Source organism: Neofelis nebulosa, chromosome 9, assembly GCF_028018385.1.
Source record: "Neofelis nebulosa isolate mNeoNeb1 chromosome 9, mNeoNeb1.pri, whole genome shotgun sequence".
NCBI lineage: Eukaryota > Metazoa > Chordata > Mammalia > Carnivora > Felidae > Neofelis > Neofelis nebulosa.
In genome coordinates, this window is record NC_080790.1 from 48302564 (window position 1) to 48324163 (window position 21600).

Genomic DNA, 21600 nt, shown 5'->3' on the forward strand with positions numbered 1-21600 from the left:
CAGCATTACCTTGATTCCAAAACCAGACAGAGACCCCACTAAAAAGAACTATAGATCAATTTCCCTGATGAACATAGATGCAAAAATCCCAAAAAGATATTAACCAACTGTATCCAACAATACATTAAAAAATTATTCACCACAACCAAGCAGGATTTCTACCTGGGATGCAGGGCTGGTTCAATATCTGCAAAACAATTCACGTGATTCATCACATCAATAAAAGAAAGGACAAGAAGCATATGATCCTCTCAATAGATGCAGAGAAGGCATTTGACAAAATACAGCATCCTTTCTTGATCAAAACCCACAATAAAGTAGGGATAGAAGGATCATACCTCAAGATCACAAAAGCCATATATGAAAGATCCAAAACTAATATCATCCTCAATGGGGAAAAACTGAGAGCTTTCCCCCTAAGGTCAGGAACAAGACAGGGATGTCCACTCTCGCCACTGTTATTCAACATAGTATTGGAAGTCTTAGCCTCTGCAATCAGACAACACAAAGAAATAAAAGGCATCCAAATCTGCCAGGAGAAGGTCAAATTTTCACTCTTTGCAGAGACATGATACTCTATATGGAAAACCAAAAAGATTCCACCAATAACTGCTAGAATTGATTTATGAATTCAGCAAAGTGGTAGGATATAAAATCAACACTCAGAAATCAGTTGCATTCCTATACACCAACAATGATGCACAGAAAGAAAAATCAAGGAATTGATCCCATTTACAATTGCACCAAACCCCATAAAATACCTAAGAATAGATCTAACCAAAGAGGTGAAAAATCTATACACTGAAGACTATAGAAAGCTCATGGAAGAAATTGAAGAAGACACAAAAAGATGGAAAAAGATTCCATGCTCCTGGATGGGAAGAACAAATATTGTTATAACGTCGATACTACCCAAAGCAATCTACATAGTCAATGCAATACCTATCAAAATAACACCAGCATTCTTCACAAGCCTAAAACAAATAATGCTAAAATTTGTATGGAACCAGAAAATACCCCGAATAGCCAAGGCAATCTTGAAAAAGAAAACCAAAGAAGGAAGCATCACAATCCCGGATTAAAGGTATACTACAAAGCTGTAATTATCAAGACAGTATGGTAGACACTCAGATCAATAGAACAGAATAGAGAACCCAGAAATGGACCCACAAACGTATGGCCAACTAATCTTTGACAAAGCAGGAAAGAATATCCAAAGGAATAAAGACAGTCTCTTCAGCAAGTGGTGCTGGGAAAATGACAGCGGCATGCAAAAGAAAGAACCTGAACCACTTTCTTATACCATACTCAAAAATACACTCAAAAGGGATGAAAGACCTGAATGTAAAACAGGAAGCCATCAAAATCCTCAAGGAGAAAGCAGGCAAAAACCTCTTTGATCTTGGCCACAGCAACTTCTTACTCAACACGTCTCTGGAGGCAAGGGAAACAAAATCAAACATGAACTATTGGGACCTCATTAAAATAAAAACCTTCTGCACAGCGAAGGAAACAATCAGCAAAACTAAAAGGTAACCGACAGAATTGTTGGAGAAGGTATTTGCAAATGACAAATGAGATAAAGGGTTAGTATCCAAACTCTATAAAGAACTTATCAAACTCAACACCCAAAAAACAAATAATCCAGTGAAGAAATGGGCAAAAGACATGAATAGACACTTCTCCAAAGAAGACATCCAGATGGCCAACCAACACATGAAATACAAATCAAAACCACAATGAGATGCCACCTCAGACCTATCAGAATGGCTAGCATCAACAGCTCAGGCAACAACCGATATTGGCAAGGATGCGGAGAAAGAGGATCTCTTTTGCATTGCTGGTGGGAATGCAATCTGGTGCAGCCACTCTGGAAAATAGCTTGGAGGTTCCTCAAAAAACTAAAAATAGGGGGCGCCTGGGTGGCTCATTCAGTTAAGCGTCTGACTTTGCCTCAGGTCTTGATCTCACAGCTTGTGAGTTTGAGCCCCACATCAGGGTCTGTGCTGACAGCTCAGAGCCTGGAGCCTGCTTCGGATTCTGTGTCTCCCTTTCTCTCTCTGTCCCTCCCCCGCTCACACTCTGTCCCTCTTTCTCTCAAAAAATAAATAAACATTAAAAAAATTTTAAACAAAAAACCTAAAAATAGAACTATCGTAGGACCCAGCAACTGCACTACTAGGCATTTATCCAAGGGATACAGGTATGCTGTTCCAAGGGGCACATGCACCCCAATGTTTATAGCAGCACTATCAACAATAGCCAAAGTATGGAAAGAGCCCAAATGTCCATCGATGGATGAATGGATAAAGAAGATGTGGTGTATATATATATATATATATTTATACACACACACACACACACACACACACACACACACACACACAATGGAGTATTACTCGGCAGTCAAAAAGAATGAAATCTTGTCATTTGCAACTATGTGGATGGAACTAGAGGGTATTACACTAAGTGAAATTAGCCAGTCAGAGAAAGACAAACATTATATGACTTCGCTCATTTGAGGACTCACTCATATGAGACACAGAACAGATGAACATAAGGGAAGGGAAGCAAAAATAATATAAAAACAGGGAGGGGAACTAAACAGAAGAGACTCTTAAATATGGAGAACAGAGGGTTACTGGAGGGGTTGGGGGGGGGATGGGATAAATGGGTAATGAGCATTAAGGAATCTACTCCTGAAATCACTGTTGTACTGTATGCTATATAATCCCCATATGCTAACTAGTTTGGATGTAAATTTAAAAAATAAAATTTAAATTTAAAAAATAAAACATAAAACATAAAACAATAAGACAATAAGACAATAAAACAATAAATAAGTAAATAAATAAATGAGTAAATAAATAAATAAATAAATAACATTGTAGGGGTGTCTGGCTGGCTCAGTTAGTAGAGCATGTGACTCACCACCATTCAAGGTGGTGAGTTCTCAAGCCATGCTGGATATGGAGCCTACTTAAAATCAAAGTTTAAAAATTTTTAAATAAAATAAAAATTATACATATTTAAAGTATACAACATGACAATTTGATGCACATATACATAGTGAAATCATTATTACGGTCAAGCTAATTAGCATATCTATCTCTTCATGTATTTACCATTTTTGGTGTGTGTAGTAGAAGCCCCTGAAATCTATTCTTTTAGAAAATTTTCAGTTTTTAACACAATATTGTTAATTATAGTCATCATACTATACATTAGGCCTCTAGACTTATTCATCCTATATAACTCCAACTCTATACCCTCTGGTCAACATCTCCCTATTTCCCACACATGATATTTCCCATAACTATTGATATATAATAGTTCACTATCATTATTTATAAATTATCTGTTAATATAATAGATTTCACCTTTAATTCTTGAGTTATTTCAGACAGATTTGGCATGAATCACCAGAACCAGTCCCATTGAATCTCTTGCCTCTGACCAGGGTACTTGTCCAAGGTGAAACCAGAGAGAACACAATATTCTAACTAGTTTAAACCTGGGCCATGTACCTTACAGTGTATTCTCCCTCCCAGCTTAGGAGACAGTAATGCTACAGAATTACATGAAGGAAGAATGGGGAAAAGATGGAGATAATTTAGGTAATCACAGATTTTGATTAGAAGTTGATGGGATCTGTTGTATTTTTGCTTTTAGTAAAAAATATTTTAAAATACCACCCAAACTAGATATAAATAATGTTTTTACATCATTGACAATAGGATAGACATAGTGCTATCACTATGGTTGGTTGGTTATTTGGTTGCACAGATGCTTTTCTGCTTTCAGTGAGATTGAGTCTCTGAAAGTTCAAAAACTGCTTTTCCTTCTCTTTTGCAGCCTCTCACACTCTTTCTTATTAACATGCTGGTGTGGATCTTTTCACATCTGATGGGCATTTCCCATTTCCTCTTTTCCTTCATGCTTTGAAGTAGGCCCTGAATATCAATAAAATCATGCATTCCCAATTGTTCTCGTGGCACAAGTAACAAGTACCTCAACACTGTACAAATTATAAGGTCTCGATAAGCAGGTATTTTTAGGTCAGGACAAAAGTATTCATGACAAAAAAATAAATAAAATAAAACCAAAAGTAAGGAAAGAAAGTTTCTAGTCAAACAGTTATCTTCTGCCAAACACTCATTTCCCCCCAAATTTGCTGATATTCACCAGACATTATCAAGTAGAAGAATCATTCTTTAAAAAAAAAAAAAGTATTCTTTCTGAGGTTGTAGAGAAGAAGAGAAGCCAATCACTACCCACAATCCACATCTTCACTAATATGTCTAAATATGGGTAATGTGGATTTGAAGCACAAAGAGATATCTGTATGCAGGTATGGTTCCATCTACAAAGATGGCACAGCTTAATAGATAATGACCATGAGCCCAGGCTCCGGAGCAAGATGTCAGTGTCTGAGCCCAGGCTCCACCATTCACAAACTCCATTCCCTGATTTGTAAAAGAGCAATGAAAATATTCATATTTAATATTTCATTAAATATTTAGTCCAACCTTATAGGATTACTGTACGGTTTAAATGGACCTATCCATATAGAAACATTTTGAATATGTAGTTATTACATCTTAGACATATTATCACAAGTTGTGATATCCATCATTGTGACAGGATAATGTACAAAGTATTGCATGTTTTCATATATTTAATTTTAAGATCTACCCCATTTAATGTTAGGGATATGAATTTGACTTTACCTCATGGTGGACAATCACCATGCATATACATAGCTTTAGAGTTCCAAAATCTCGGGTCCAAATGCAAGACAGACTTTGTCTCTTTCTTGTAATTTAATCAAAATGTAGATAAATAGGCCATGTATAGTTTCCAATATAAACTAAAGCATAGTGTGTGAAGGGCAAGTCACTGTAGACGTTAATGAAGATATCAGAAAGTGCAAACCCTATATCCTATTCCCACTTAAAAATCTGAGGAAGGAAGAAGCAGTGTAACCCAGGGGACCTTGGGAAATCCCATACCTATGACATGCATCTTAGAGTGTAGTTCTGGAAGCATCCAGCAAGGGACCTCACAGTCCAAGCATCACTGCATCAGGTATCTAGGCAAAGTGACCTGAGTGTATCCCATTTAGCCCAGAGTTCATGAAAGGGCATGCATTTTAAACAAATGAGAGAAAGGGATCAAGAGACCTTAGAAGTTTCAAGACTAGAAAAAGAACACCAGAAAAAAGAATGTAATGTGGAACTTGAGCTGGAAAAAGGATGAGAAGATGGCTACATCTTAATCAAGGTCATCACAGTGGGGAAAACTATCCCAGAACGAAAGCAATGAATCCTCTCAAGAAATGTGCAGAATGACCATATGTAAGGATGAAATAAGATGAGTCACATTTCAACAAAAGGCAGATTAAGTAACCAACTATTAAGAAGAAAGACTTACTCATATAATTCTAGACAGGAAATAACTCATGTAACCTTCAGCTGGTGAAAGGATAAACAAATTGTAAGATAAGTAAAAATACTTAGCCTAAAAAACAATGAACTACTGATACACACAACACATTAATACATTTCTTTCAGGGCCAGAAAAGCCCTGGGGTCTTCAGATTTTACAACATAGAGACTTTGTCTCTTTGTTTCTCATAGAGACATTTTCCCTCAAAATGCAAACATTTACCTCCAGAGTTAGGTAAATCTCCCTGGTGCTCTCACTCTCTAAATAATTAAAAATTAACTTCCTAAGACTTGCTTTTAGCCCAGAATCCAAGTTTTCAGCAAAATTTATTCAGAAAGTCCCAATTCTGCATAAACACAAATATGTGTTTTTTTATACCACAAAACTACACACTATTATTTCTCATGGATCTAGGCACAAAAATTTCCAAGAAACTATTTGAAAATCAAATCTAGCAGTGCAGAAAAAGAATAATATACCATAACTAAGAGAATCTTATCTGAGTAATGCAAGGCTGGTTGAATATATGAAAATTAATCAATCCACTATATTGCCAGTTTAAAGAAAAACTACATCATCATATCCAGTGGTACAGAAAAAGAATTTGATGAAATTCAACATCATTCATGATTAAAACTCTGAGCAAATGGAATGGAAGGTAAATTTCTCAACCTGATAAAGGATATCTCTACTGAAATACTACTCAGTGATAAAAAGCTACTAATGCACACAACAACTTGAATCTCAGATGCATTGACCTGAGTATAAGATGGCAGTCCCAAAAAGTTACATACTGTATGATTCCTTTTATACATCATTCTCAAAAATACAAAATTACAATTTGAGAATGTAGATCAGTGGTTAGAGACAGAGAAGGGTGTAAGTGTGGAGGGATACCTTGAAGGAGTTCTTCTGGGGTTATGTAACTATTCTGATTGTGGTGTTAGCTACACTAATATTTTTATATATTAAAAGCAGAGAAACATACACTGAAAACAATAGTAAAAAAAAAGTTCACTTAAATCCCTCTTACTTTTTAAAAAAACAGTTCTCAAGGCATTATTGACTCATGCCTTTAATGTCAATGTTTTGTGACTTCCCACATATTTTCTGCCCCCTTAAAATATTTTCAATTTGTCAGTCTATTAAAAACATTACTAAATAGTCACTGTGTGGCAAGCACTTTTCTTTTTTTTTTTTTTTAATTTTTGTTAATGTTTATTTATTTTTGACAGAGAGAGACAGAGCATGAGCAGGGGAGGGGCAGAGAGAGAGGGAGACACAGAATCGAAAGCAGACTCCAGGCTCTGAGCTGCCAGCACAGAACCCGATGCGGGGGTCGAACTCACAGACCGCGAGATCACGACCTGAGCCGAAGTCGGACGCAAGCACTTTTCTAGATTCTTGATGGTATTTAAAAGAAACAAAAATTATGGTCTCTGTGGGTGTTTTTTCCTCTTGCTACTTTGGAATATCATCGTTATTACTTTATCCTCTGACACTTCACAATGCTTAACTGGGTGTTGTTTTGTTTCAAGACGTTTACCCAGTTACTGACATACTGACAACATATGAATTTGTATATATCTTCCTTCCATGGACTCCATATTCCCATGGACTTTTGTGACCGTCTATGGTTTCATCCAATTAAACTCAATAGCTATTGGTAACCACTGTTTTCCAAGAACTAACAGGGTTAAAAATGTTTCCACACAGTTGGGAAATAAACCTTTCGTTCATGAAATGAGGAGTCACAACTATATAACAAAAGGTTGAGTTTTTATTATTATAAGTGTGAGTATTTATTATCCCTCTGTTGACACAGAGACATAAAGCTTAGAAGGTCACTGAGGAAGAAAATCTTTGTTTCTAAATTTCTGTGAGCTCTGCATCAGATAGAATCTCCTCCTTACATTTAAAACCATGTTAAAACCATAATTAACACTTCCTGACATAAGAAATTAATGTTAATATATTTAGGTGGATCAATAGTATTGTGATTTTTTTTTAAAAATAAGGCTTACCTTTAAGATATACTGCTGAAATGTTTACTGATGAAATACAATGGTATTTAGCATTTGCTTCAAAATTATTTGTAAAGAGGAGGGATGTTGGTCAGGGTACAAATGAAATAAGAGTGAGTATAAGTTGACAATCCTTTAACCTAGGAAATAAATAGAGAAGACTTCATTATATTTCTCCACTTTTATATACAATTGGTATTATCAATAAACATGTTTTTAAATGAGAAAAAAGAAGAGTTAAAATTTTTCTACTGCAAGAAACTTTTCATGTGTTATCAGAGATAGAGTCTGCTTATCATAAAAATACCCAATTTTAATGCAGTTTGACAAATATTCAATATGTGATTTTTGGCAGCCACTGCAATGTGAGCAAGGACACACAAATAGCCTTGATCTCAGAATTGTGTTTAAACAGAGACAACAGCTTATGCATACAATGTTTGAAACAAGGCGTGTGGTTATTGCCACCATTTTTAAATCAAGCCAGTAGTAAAGCCAGTCTACACCTAGGCTTTATACCAATACACCTATACCAATACCCGGCCTGACCCAGAAAGAGAAGAGAGATGTCCTCACCCACACAGTGTCAAAGTGTCAGAGGGGTCTAGCCTGCTGGTGGAGACGGTTCTGTGGGCAGCCTGTCTCCAAGGAGTCTCTGGTCCCTTCTGTGTGGTTTAACCTCCACACAGAATATCCCCTCAGCATCCACAGAAGACAGGCACATGGCTATAAAGATTTCCAAAATATTTGGGCATAGAAGATACTTAATAGGATATAAACACAAGAAGTTTTGAATAATAGGTGCTTCATTTGCATCCGGAATGTAAATAAAACTTACAGGTACTTGGACCCCTTTAGGTTAAGTATGGGACCTTCCCCTTTATTTTTATTTATTTATTTATTTATTTATTTATTTATTTATTTATTTTAACGTTTATTTATTTTTGGGACAGAGAGATACAGAGCATGAATGGGGGAGGGGCAGAGAGAGAGGGAGACACAGAATCAGAAGCAGGCTCCAGGCTCTGAGCCATCAGCCCAGAGCCCGACGCGGGGCTCGAACTCACAGGCTGTGAGATCGTGACCTGAGCTGAAGTCGGACGCTCAACTGACTGAGCCACCCATGCTCCCCGGGACCTTCCCCTTTAAAGAATTTTGCAGTTTAACATTTGGCAAGTGACTTCTACAAGATGCATCTTGAACCTCTTCTTTTAAGACTCAAGACACCCAATAGTAGGTCCTTCAATATTCTTCCACTTAGCTGCAGCTCTCAGCATTAGTTGGTAAATGTTTTGCCTGGCATTTTAAGCACAAAGTAATTCATATTGAAGTAAATAAAACAAGTACAAAGCCACTTCTGTTGTTTTCATATTTAGCTTCGCGTTTCTAGCTGTTATTGTATCTGCAGAAGTTTTGTTGGCACGATTCCTTCTAAAATGGAAATTGGTGGCTTCCTAATTCATTCAACAAGTATTTATGGGGCAGCTCCTTTGTCAAGGTCTGTTTTATACCCCTGTATATAGAACAGAGGAGTTTCTTTGCTCATGAAGTTTATATCAGGAGAAACGGATTATATATAAATTAATAATTAAGATAATTGCAGACTTGCATAAATGTCTTGCAGGGGAAAAGCAGAAAAATATGATAGAGAAAAACTGTGTGTATGGCATGAGAGATGCCAACCTTAACAAAGAAATGCCCTCTCCAAAAGATGATGTTTTTAATTGAGAACTGAAGTGTGAGAAGAAGTCAGCCATGAGAAACATCAAAGGATGAGCGCACGGAGTAGAGGAAACAGCATATCCCAAAGTCCTAAGACAATAAAGAACTTAGTTGTTCAAGAATCAGAAAGGAGGCCGATGTGGATGAAACAGACACAATAAACCAGATCATGTAAGCTTCTTAAGCTAGTGTAGAGAGCCTGGGTTTTACCTTTAGTGCAGTGAGAAGCTGTTGAAAAGTTTTACATAGGGTTATAAAATGATAAATAGTATTGTGTAAGAGCACTTAGCAATATTGTGTAAAGTGTATTACAGGGGTGTCATAGGGGAAGCATAGGTATGAAGCTATTGAATCCCTACAGGACAAATATAAGAGGGACTTACATTAGAGAATGTAGAGAAACATGGACAGATTGAAGATATATTTTAGAGAAAAGATTGCTGATTTATTGGATATGAACAACCAAGAACTGGGAGAAATAAAGATAACTTTTTGTTTTCTGCTTGTTGGATGGCAGTTGTTGTTACTGAAAGAATAAGAGCACCCCAAGGTTGGAGAAGTACCATGAAAGATTATGACATCTATGGAAATTTGCAACTGGATATGTTCGTGAGACAGTTGTATACATGAATAATTTGTAGTGAGGTGAATCCAAGTGTAATTACACAAAATAGTGAATCTTTAGCATGTATATAATTTTAAAATTTTGTTTCTATCATTTTAAATCTTAGAAATGAGTAGAAAGAGTAGAGCAAGGAAGAAAAAATAATAATAGACAGAGAATTAGAACAGGGTGAATACTCAGGAGACTAAGAATGTGCCACCAGGGAGGTGGGAAGAAACCCAGAAAAGTGATGGGAAAATCAGAAGGAAATGTCAAATGTCACTTCACTTGTACTGGATCAATGATATCTCCACTTAGCCCCCTTTAATTCACAGTCTACACAGAATAAAATGAATTGTTCATCTTTATCACTCTTATGTTAATTCCAATCAGTGGATTTCTATTGGCCTAAAAATACATTTCCAGTCCTTGGGTTGCCTATTTAATATCCTATTGGCAGGATTCCCTTTCAAGTCTGAGCTAGCTTCACTGTCTTTCTTTGCACCAGATGATCTTATCCTCCATGGCTTTTTCCTTATGTTTTTCCCTATACTTGAAATCCCACTCCTACAACTTTTTATATTTGATTATATTCCAATAATCTATCAATAAGTATTGGTTGACAAATTGGAGTGATTGACTTGAAAAAATCTGGCTGTGCAATACAATTTTTTGAAAGAGTAAACATGTCCAGTGAGCTTGTATTTCATTGCCTTCTGCTTTTGCATCATTCTGAACCTGTTGGGATGGCACCAGCATTCCAGAGGGTTACTGAGGCTGGCAGTGCACACAGGTGAGCACCCAGACCTCAGTGTTCCTCTCCAATACACCAGTGCATCTCCGCTTAACTATCAATCGCATTTTCCCTCCTGTATGAGGTTAACCTTGGTTACTCTTATCAACACTGAATCCCACCTAGGTCCCTGCCTCTTGTCCCCTCATCATTACCATCACAAATAATATCAGTGTCACATCCAAATCGTCTCCCTACACACACGCTAAGATCATGACCTTCCACTTTTTCCAGACTGCATCCTGTGCCCTGTTTCCTTCTCTGTGACTTCTAAGGTCCCTTCCAGCTCTGATATTCTGTGTGTAATTAGAGCGCTGCACGTGATCCATCTATAAATACAGCAGGAGTTCAGAGGTTAGAGTAATTGAAGAAAAGTTTCCTAGAGGAAATGTGGAGATTGAATAGGGTCTTGAGTAATGGGAAGAATTTAAACTGGCAAAAAAGATTGTCCCAGCCTGGAGAAACTGCATGACTCAAAGCAGGGAGGTGGGAAGAAAAGATGTGTGCAGAGTGACTGATGAGAGATAAACTTGACTGGTATAGTGTGTGCAGATCCTGGATTCTGAAAAATAAGCCTGAATCAAAAACAAATAATAATAAATAGGAAATAAACAAGCACCTGTGGGTGACTGAAATGAAATCTGAGTTTAGGAATGGCAACAATATTCTGCCCTAGCATTTTAAAAAGTGCTTGGAAGCCAAAGGAAAGTCTGAATTGAGAAATTTAAGATGAATTCATAACTCTACTATAAACTCACTTTCTGGTGGTGAAGAATCACTTTAGTGGGTTTCAATATATCTAACTATGCAGCCTGGATGAAATGATCTATATGAATTGTTTTTAGGGCCTGACCCATACCTCGAGAGAGGTCCTTAGCTGAGTAATGTTATGCCACCAAAAACAGAAAGGTGGCTTCATCGGTCAATCTTCTCTGTAGTTAGGTAAGAGAGTGGGAAAAAAGAAGGCTTATATCACAGTTCAAATCTCTATTTAGACCAGTTAATAGGAAAGAAGGATGGACAAAGGAAGGAAAGAAGGAGAACAAGAAGGAAGGACGGACTGAGAGAAGGAAAGAGGGAGGAAGGAAAAGGAAAGGACAGAAGAGGAAAGGAAAGGTCTTTTTCAGTCCTGCCCTAGCCTAAACCTTAGCCATTGATATCACAAAAATTAGACATTCTTCTCATTGCAAAACAAGTAAGAGTTACTGCTGACAGCAAAGGACAAATCGTTACTTTTCCACAACTTGAAATTTATGGCTAACTATAAAAAAATAAAATATTTTTTAATGTAGATACTATCTGCAGAAGGTTTAAGAATGCATATGCAGTCTTTAAGAGAAACTGAAAAAGGAAGGAAGTGACATCTAATGTGCACTCTATGCTTGGCACAATTCCAGGTGCCTAATAAACATTATATCTTTAATCAATACAGCAAATATCAGGAATAATAATTTTTAATAATAATGATAATAATAATATTTTCCCATGAAAAAGGAAATTGATATTCAAAGTTTAAATGATTTACAAATTTATCCAAACTTAAAAATGGCAGAGCTGTGATATGAATTCAGTGAGTGCCATACTCCCTAGCTTTCATGACCACCACTCACACATGCACACTTTCCACCCCAACAGGTCAAATTCAAGTTTGGTCAGAAAGCCAGCTGCATCCAAATCACTGGGAAGGCTTGTTAAAAACCAACATCTCAGCACCTACTGCAGACCACCATCATTGTAACATGTTCTCCAAGTGATTCTGGTGTGCATCAAATGTTTGAAGCAATGCAAAAATCAAACTACTTCCCATAAGTCACATGGTATAAGTGCCACATGAACTTTTTAAGTGAATTTTTGCAAATCACATCTTGGGTACATGAGTCTCTATTTTCATCAGAATCTAATATGTCAAAATTTAAACTGAAGCCATTGGCCACCATATTTGGCTTTCCAAAGTGAGGCTTTTAAAGACAAGCCAGAACTGAACTGAGTTGAAAAACTGAAGAATGATCAGTGACTCCAGACAGAAATAAATCAAAGTTTCAAAGATGGAAATGCATTGAAGAATCTGAGAGATTATTAGAACATGCATAAGTCAGAAACAGAAAAGGGGTGACAGAAGATTAAGACTGGTGAAGACCGGTCAAGACTGGTCAAGATTAAGACTGATCTCAGGGACTCAAGACATGTACATATTTTAAAATCAAATTTATTGAGGTATAATTGGTATAAACATAAAATGAATCTATGTAAATGTAGGGTTTGATAAGGTTTTTTCCCCCCAAAATCAATATAACTTTCATTGCTTTAAATTCTTTAAATTCTCACAAATTAGCCTGAAAAATCATCTGGCACCTTGCTATCTCTGTAGCTGGACAACTTAGATCTTATTCATCAGCGTGCTGAACTGTTGCTTTTTCAAAAACATAGATACCATCCCAAAATTTCCTGATATCCTTATTTTTAACTGTTGTACTTGCTGAATCAAAGTTGCTCAGTTTGCTACAAGGTCAGTATCATGTCCTTCAAGAATTAACTCATGTTGGAGTGCCTGGGTGGCTCAGTCAGTTAAGCATCCAACTTCAGCTCAGGTCATGATCTTGCAGTTCGTGAGTTTGAGTCCCGCATCAGGCTCTGTGCTAACTACTCAGAGCCTGGAGCCTGCTTTGGATTCTGTGTCTCCCTCTCTCTCTGCCCCTCCCCTGCTCACACTCTGTCTCTCTCTCTCTCACTCTCTCTCTCTCTCAAAAATAAATAAATAAAGATTAAAAAATAATTAACTCATCTTTCTGGGCTTGAGATAATGAACAAGCAACACCTGACTTCATTCAAACCCTGCAGATTTGTTTTTCACCCATGAAATTTTGGATTTCAACAAGAAAACCACTCTCTTGAACAACAATGTTGATGGTGAAGTGAGCATACACAGACCTCATCTTATACTGAAAACTCAGTATAACAACGTTGGTCATATTTTTGTTGTTGTTGTTGTTTAATGTTTGTTTTTTGTTGTTTTTTTTGTTTTGTTTTGTTTTTTTGAGAAAGAAGAGAGAGACCAGGGAAGGGACAGAGAGAGAGAGGGAGAGAGAGAATCCTGAGCAGGCTCGGTGCTGTCAGCACAGAGCTCAGTGTGGGGCTCGATCCCACAAACTGTGAGATCATGACCTGAGCTGAAAACAACAGTCAGACGCTCAACTAACTGAGCCACCCAGGTCCCCCAATCACATTTTGTACATGACCACAGATAGTGTGAACAGTAGCCAGTTCTTTTCAATCTTCCCACCGTTTGTTAACTCGAAGCCTCTTCTTTTTCTTTCCAAAGAGACTGAGTTCTACATTGATGTGATTGAAGTCCCTTTGCAGGGTTCCTCTGGGGAACTTCATAATAACAGCACATCCCTTCAGTGATGTCGACACTTTCTGGTAAGTTGACAACCTGATTACTAAGAATGGTCTTCATTCTCGCAGTAGATGAAGCTAGGAAAGAGCTGATGAGTTTTGACAAATGCATCCCAAACATTTGGGATTTGACAAATCCCAAACATAAACACGATATAGAATTCTTCTATCACCCTGCAAAGTTCCCTTGTGCTCTTTTACAGGAAACTTTCTTCATCTTTAGTCCCAAGCAACCACCAATTGTCTTAATTGTTCTGCTTCTAAAATATCATATAAATAGAATCATACACTATGTGAATTTTTTTGGGTTCATTATATTGATTAGAACCAGTAGTCTGTTCCCTTTAGTTGATGTGGTATTCCATTATATAGATACACCACAATGTATTCATCAGTTCAATTCTTGATGATTATCAAGATGGTAATCATCAAAATTGATGATGGTTTATTTCTAGTTCCTAGTTATTATGAATAAAGCATCTACGAACATTCCATTGAGTCTTTGTTTGAACATATATTTTCCTTTCTGTTGGATAAATTCATGGAATTGCTGTTACATAATAGATGTAGTGTAACTTTACTTAAAAAAAAAACTGTCAAACTTAGTGTGTAGAGATATCTCAAAGTATTTTAGTTTACATTTCTTGGATGATCAATGATGTTGAGTATTTTTATGTGCTCAATGGCCATTTATATATCTCTTTTGAAGTGTCCATTCAAAATATTTTGCTGTTTTTAAAAATTCTATCTTTTGGGGTGCCTGGGTGGCTCAGTTGGTTGGGCATCTGACTGGCTCAGGTCACGATCTCACAGTTCATGAGTTCAAGCTCCATGTGGGACTCTGTGCTGACAGCTCAGAGCCTGGAGCCTGCTTCAGATTCTGTGTCTCCCTCTCTCTTTGTCTTTCCTCTGCTTGTGCTCTCTTTCAAAACTAAATATTAAAAATTATTTAAATTCTTTTAATTATTGAAATTTTTAAAAATTAAATCTATATATAATATCTTTGTCAAATAAGTGTGTTGCAAATATTTCTTACTAGTCTGTGGCTTATCATTTCATTTTCTTAATGGTATTTTTGAAAGAACTAAAGTTTAAATTGTGATAAATTGCAATTTACTAATTTTTCATGGTTCATACTTTTCTCATATTACCTAAGAAATTTTTGCCTATGCTAAGTGGCAAAGATTTTCTACTAAGTTTTCTTCCAAAAGGTTGGTTTGTTTGTTTATTTATTATTTATTTTGGTTTTTATGTTTAGGTCTATGATTCATTTTAAGTTTTATGCATGGTATTAAGAGTTGAAGTTATTTTGTTCTATATTCATAGCCAAGTTTTCAACACCATATTTTGAAATTACTCACCAAGTTGTTTTTACATATATCTATGAACAAATTTATGTGTAGGACTAACTCGGGACATTTTTCTCTTCCATTGGTGTACATATCTACCCTTTGCTAAAATCACATTGCCTTGCTTAGCATAGATTTATAGTATACCTTTAAATGAGTTAATGTTAAGTGTCTGATTTTGTTCTTCTTTCTCAAAACTGTTTTAGCTATTCTAAATTGTATCCATCCATAAAATGTTAGTAAGACCTTGGCAATTTAAATGGAAAATCTCCATGAGGATTGTGATTGAGCTTGCATCATATATATAGATCAGTTTGGAAAGACATCTTAGCAATAACAAAAAAATAACACCTTAACAAGAGTCTTCCAATAAATAAATATCATATGTCTTTCCATTTATTTGTGTCTTCTTTAATTTGGTTCAGCAAACTTTTGTGATATTCAGTATAAATATATTATACATATTTAAAAGAATTATTCCTAAGTATTTCATATTTTAGATATTATTACAATTGCATTGTTTCTTTAAGCTTTATTTCTAATTGCTTATTACTAGTATATAGAAATACAATGGATTTTTGTGTGTTGTACACATACTATATTCACTTAATTCTGATAATTTTTTGGACCCTTAGGATTTTCTACGTGGTCATAGAGTCTGCAAATATAGACAGTTTGTTCTTCTTTCTCCAATTTGTATGCCTTTTTGCCTTTGCTTTATCACCTAGAGACTTCAGCACAATATTAATTGGAAGTGGTAAGGGTGTGTTTGCCACGTCCTTGATCCTAAGTGTAAGCTTCCAGTATTTTAGGAAGTAAGTGTCATGTTTGCTGTATATTTCATACAGATTCTCTTGACCAGGTTGATGCTATTCATATTTTTCTGAGAGTATTTATCATGGATACTGAGTTTTGTCAAATCCTTTATCTGCATCTATGTTGATATCCATATGGTCTTCTTTTACTCCTTTTTTTTTTCCTTGTAATGTCTTTGATTTTTAAAAGTTAAATTAGCTTCATATTCCTGGGACGAGTGCCTCTTGTTCATGGTATATTATCCCTTTTATATATTATTAAATGTGCTACCAATTTGTTAAGGATTACTGTGTCTTTATTCATGAGGAGTATCAGTCTGTGATTTCTTTACTTACAAAGTATTTGTCAGGTTTTGTTATAAAATGAGTCAGAAAGTGCTTTCTATTTTATTTTTCAACTTATTTGCAAATGATTTGATTTACTATTTACTTAAATATTTGATTGTAGTTTTAATTTGCATTTCTATGACAACTAATAATATCTCTATGCTTTTGAGGTCCATTCAAGTCTTTTGGATTGTTTTCCATAATATGCTGATTTCTAGGAATTCTTTTTCTTATTGTTTATTTATTTCTCAGAGACAAAGAGACAGACACAGACAGAGTTTGAGCTGGGGAAGGGCAGAGAGAGAAGACACAGAGTCTGTAGCAGGCTCCAGGCTCTGAGCTGTCAGCACAGAGCCTGTCCTGGAGCTGGAACTCAGGAACTGTGAGATCATGACCTGAGCGTAAGTCAGATGCTTAACAGACTGAGCCACCCAGGTGCCCCTAAGAATTCTTTATATGATCTGGATTTGAGTTCTTTGTCAAATAACTATTGAGAAGATTTTTTTAAGTCTTGTGGCTTCCTGATTCATTTTTTGAAAAATAAAGCATTTTGGTGAAGTATAATTTATTAATTCCTTTCTTTCATGGTTATTTGAGAAATCTTTGCTTACTTACCCCTGAATGACAAACATAGTGTTCTATGTTTTCATCTACAAGTTTTACAACTCTGGCTTACATTTAGGTCTATTACCCATCTCACATTAACTTTTGTGTCTGTGAGGAAAGAATTGAATTTTATTTTTTTAATTTGTTTTTTTTTGTATTATTTAGTATAAACATTTAATCTTCTCTCATATTAACTCCACGCCTTAGTTAGAAATCAGTGCCTATTTCTGCATTCTCTTTTCTTTGTCATTAAACCTTGTAATCTTTACTCAAACACCACATTGCTTTTATTTACTATAGCAAATTTTGAGGTCAGGTAGTATAAGTTCTCAAACTTTGTTCTTTCTCAAGATCTTTTTGATTATTCAAGATCTTTTAAATATCCATTCTAAAATCAGCTCTCACTTACTGGAAAAAAAGAAAAACCACTGGGATTTTGGTTGGGATTGTGTTGAATCTATAGCTTACTTCTATAAAGTAGTCTTTGGTTCCCTGAAATAAATTATATTATGTTTAAATTCCACTTTAAACTTTTTTTCTAGCTAGTTTATAGAAAGACAGTACATTTTTGTGTATTGATATTGAATCCTGTGAAACTATAGTTTTCTTGTTAGTTCTTGTAATTATTTATAGGTTGTATAGGGTTTTCTACATAAATAATCATGGTGTCCACAAATATTAACAGTTTTACTTCATCCTTTATAATATTCCTGCCCTTTTTTACCTGTCTTATTGCAATAGCTAGGATAAACAGAACAATATTAAATAAGAGCAATGCAGTCCTTCTTGTGTTGTTCTTGATTTTAAGGGGAAAATATTCAATGTATTTCATTAATCATATTAGCTTTAGATTTTTTGTAGAAATCCTTCGTAGAAAATATTTCCTTCTATTTGTAGTTTTGAGAATTTTTACCATGGCTGTTGAATTCTTTTAAAGGCATTTTTCTGCACCTATTAAAATTATCATTTGGATTTTTTTTACTCATTAATGTAATGAAATACACTGTCAAGAGTTTTGAATGGTTAAATCAAACTTGCATTACTGGGATAAACCCTGCTTTGCCACAGTATATTATTTTTTTACACATCCTATTTTTAATACTTTCTATGTCTACATTTATAAGAGATACTTGTCTGCATTTTCCTTTTCTTATAAAGTCTTTGCTCAGTTTCAGTTTCAGAGTAAAAATAATCTCATAAAAATGAATAAGGAAGTCCTTCTTTATTCCTTCCTACTTTATTTTCTCAAATAATACATGGTGAATTGCCTTTGTTTGTTTATTTGATTGATTTTGTTTTGTTTTGTTTTTCCTTTGCCATTTGGTAGAATTCACCATTTAAGAAATCAGGGCCTGTAGTTTTCTTTGTGGAAAGATTTTTAACTGTGAATTAATTTTTTAAACTAATAGAGGTCTACTGGGGTTCCTGGGTGACTCAGTTGGTTAAGCATCTGACTCTTCATTTCAGCTCAGGTCGTGATCTCCTGGTTTGTGAGTTTGAGCCCTGACTTAGGCTCTGAACTAACAGTGCAGATCCTGCTTATAATTCTTTCTGTCCCTCCCCTGTGCTCTCTCTCTGTCTCTCTCTCTCAAAATAAATAAACTTAAAAAAATTGATAGAGGACTATTGAATTTTTCTATTTCTTCTAGAGTTATTTCTGATAATATATGTCCTTCAGGAAATCTATGCTGTAAATTTATTACCACAGTATTTTTCATAATATTTCCTTATTATCTTTTAATATTTATAAACTCTTTAGTCAGATCCATTCTTAGATTACTATTATCAGTAATTTGTAATTTTCCTTGATCATTAAGCCAGGGGTTTGTTGTCACTATTAAATGATTTTTTGAAGAACCAATTTTGGCTTTCATCACTCATCCTGACCCTCCCTCAGTCTTTGTAGGCTGTGGCCTTGCAGCCAGTCAAGGACTGAAGTATTTCAGAGGAATTGTTCTTAGACCTGGCTTTCTACCCCATGAATTTGGTGCAGGCCAGTGGAAAGACCTGAAAGGAAGGTGCAGACTTTTGTGGCTGGGGGAGGCTTGGATTCTAAATCGTCACACAAGTCAACAAGAAGCCATCTAAAGTATGTTAAAATCTGGTAGATATCTCTGTGCTTCCATATCTGGAGGTCTTTCTGCTTTCTGCTACTCTTCTAAGGATGAAATAAGTCATCATAGGTCTCTTTCCTTTATGAAATATTTATCGTTTTCTGTATTTTAGCTTTATTTGAATCCTCAGTTCTCTGATAGGTTTTTAAAAGTGTATATAGTATGAGTACATTTCTTTTGTTCCCTTTGTTACCAGAGACTTTTGTTTGTTTGTGTTAATTTTTTTAATGTGTATTTGTTTGTTTGTTTGTTTGTTTGTTTGTTTTGAAAGAGAGAGAGAGAGAGAGAACGAGCTGGGGATGGGTAGAGAGGGAGGAGGAGAGAGAATCCCAAGCAGGATTCACACTGTCAGTGCAGAGCTTGATGCAGGGCTCAGTCTCATGAAATGTGAGATTGTGACTTCAGCCAAGATCAAGAACTGGATGCTTAACCGACTGAGCCACCCAGGTGCCCTTATTTTGTTTTTTAATAATGTCTATGTGATTGGGGTCAGAAAGAAGATCATTGGTAAACCATATACACAGATCATCCAGGAAACTTTCCCAAACTTCTCAGTTCTATGCCTATTGTTCAATAACAATCACCATTAGGAGAACTGCAACACACTCTCTGCTTCTTTGTTGCCATTAGATTTATAATCCTTACAAATCTAATATCTATTTCACATTAAATGACACCTGAATTTAATGGGTTTTTTGATACAGGTGTAACCCATTCCATACTTAGACCTAAAGAATTCCTCAAAATTTCTCTGTCTTATGTGGCTGGTTGTATCTAGCAATTTCCAAGATGATACAATTCATCTTGACTGTTACTGTTTGAGAGTATTTCTATAGTTGTGGTTTCATTGCAACATGTATTTCTACTAAGTTGTCATTCTTTTATTAATTTGTTAGGACATGATCTTCTTTACGCAGAAGAGTATATATGCAATATATTTACATTTCCTATCTACACAGGAATTCTCTGAATTTGTTGCCTTTACTAAATTTACATGCCTGAAATTGACTGTCTAAATAATTGAACAACAAATCTCTACTTCTTGTTTCTTTATTACTTCATTTCAACATGCTATTGAGGTAAGACCTATTTAGTCAATCCTGCCAAGTTTGATAAATGTGGACCCTAATGGGTGCTTTCTAAAATTGCTTCATTATTCTTTGCAAGTACAGGAAGAGAAAGATTTCTTCCTCATCTACCTCTTCACAAGTACTTGTAGTTCCAAATAAGAAACGCTGTAGCATATTGAGTTTTATTAATTACAAGATCTAGTAAAAACACATTGATTTTTAGGAGATCTCTGTGCAATACTCATAGATGTGTTATTGCCTTTGTTTGCAATTATTCAGAAACCAGCTACTATTCTACCATATTTGACCTGTTTCTAAATATTTTATAGTACCAGATTTACACTCTGCCTTCTCTTCTATTTTAATCCAACTTGATAGCCAATCCTTATTTTCTTTTTCATACAAAAGCTTCCAGTTACTTGAGCTATAATTTCCCAATTCTACATTAAAATCTATTTTAGTCCATCAGATTATGTATTTCTAGGTCATATATTGATTATATTTTCTGTTATTTTTTTTCATTTCAGACCTGGAAATGGTTTCTTTAATTTTACTTTCTTCTTTAGTCCTCAAGATTCACATTAAAAAAAAAAGAAAAACAAAATGAAGCCATATGTATGTCTACATAGATTTTCTTTTTAAAGATATGACGATTCTATAAGAGGATTTTTGTGCTCTTCCCAAGTAGAAGCTATCCTTAAAGTCTTCAGGTTAAGTTTCTTATTCCTAAACAGGATTGTCTATTCTCATTGATGGATAGGAAAACATACTTGAATTGCTACTTCCCTATTACATTTCACTGAGGTGACACCGTAAAACCATTACTCAGAAATGGAAGATACATTTCATTCCTCAGGGCTGCTTTGTATGTGTTTTTTTTTTTCCTTTACCTTGTGAAGAAATGAATTGCTTTAGGAAGAAGTGTCAGGATAGGCTTGGCCCTGCTACAGTAACCAACAATCCACATTTCAATAGATTGACCAAGTAAAGTTTCACTTCATGTTCATGATATATATTCAACATAGATAATCAGAACAGCTTTATTTATTATTGCCACTCAGGGAATCAAACTGATGAATCCATCAATATTTTTGCTTCCATGATCTCTTAAGGCAGGGAGATGAGGACCTAGTGAATTATGTCTAACTCTTAAAGAACTATGTCTGACTGCTGGTCACATTTCATTGGACAAATCAAGTCCTAAGCCCGTAAAAAACAAACAGAAAACTTTCAGAAGGAAAAGAAAAGTAGAACTCTGTTGTATACCTAGAAGGAAAAGAACCAGAATACTTTTGAATGGTCCTAGTGATTGCCACAAAGTAACAAAATTCA

The 21600-nt window shown here is 35.4% G+C and overlaps 1 pseudogene; it reads right to left on the minus strand.

Moving 5' to 3' along the window:
- Positions 1-12944: 12944 nt before the first annotated feature.
- On the minus strand, positions 12945-14048 carry LOC131486198 (large ribosomal subunit protein uL6-like; annotated as a pseudogene).
- Between the last annotated feature and the right edge of the window lie 7552 nt (positions 14049-21600).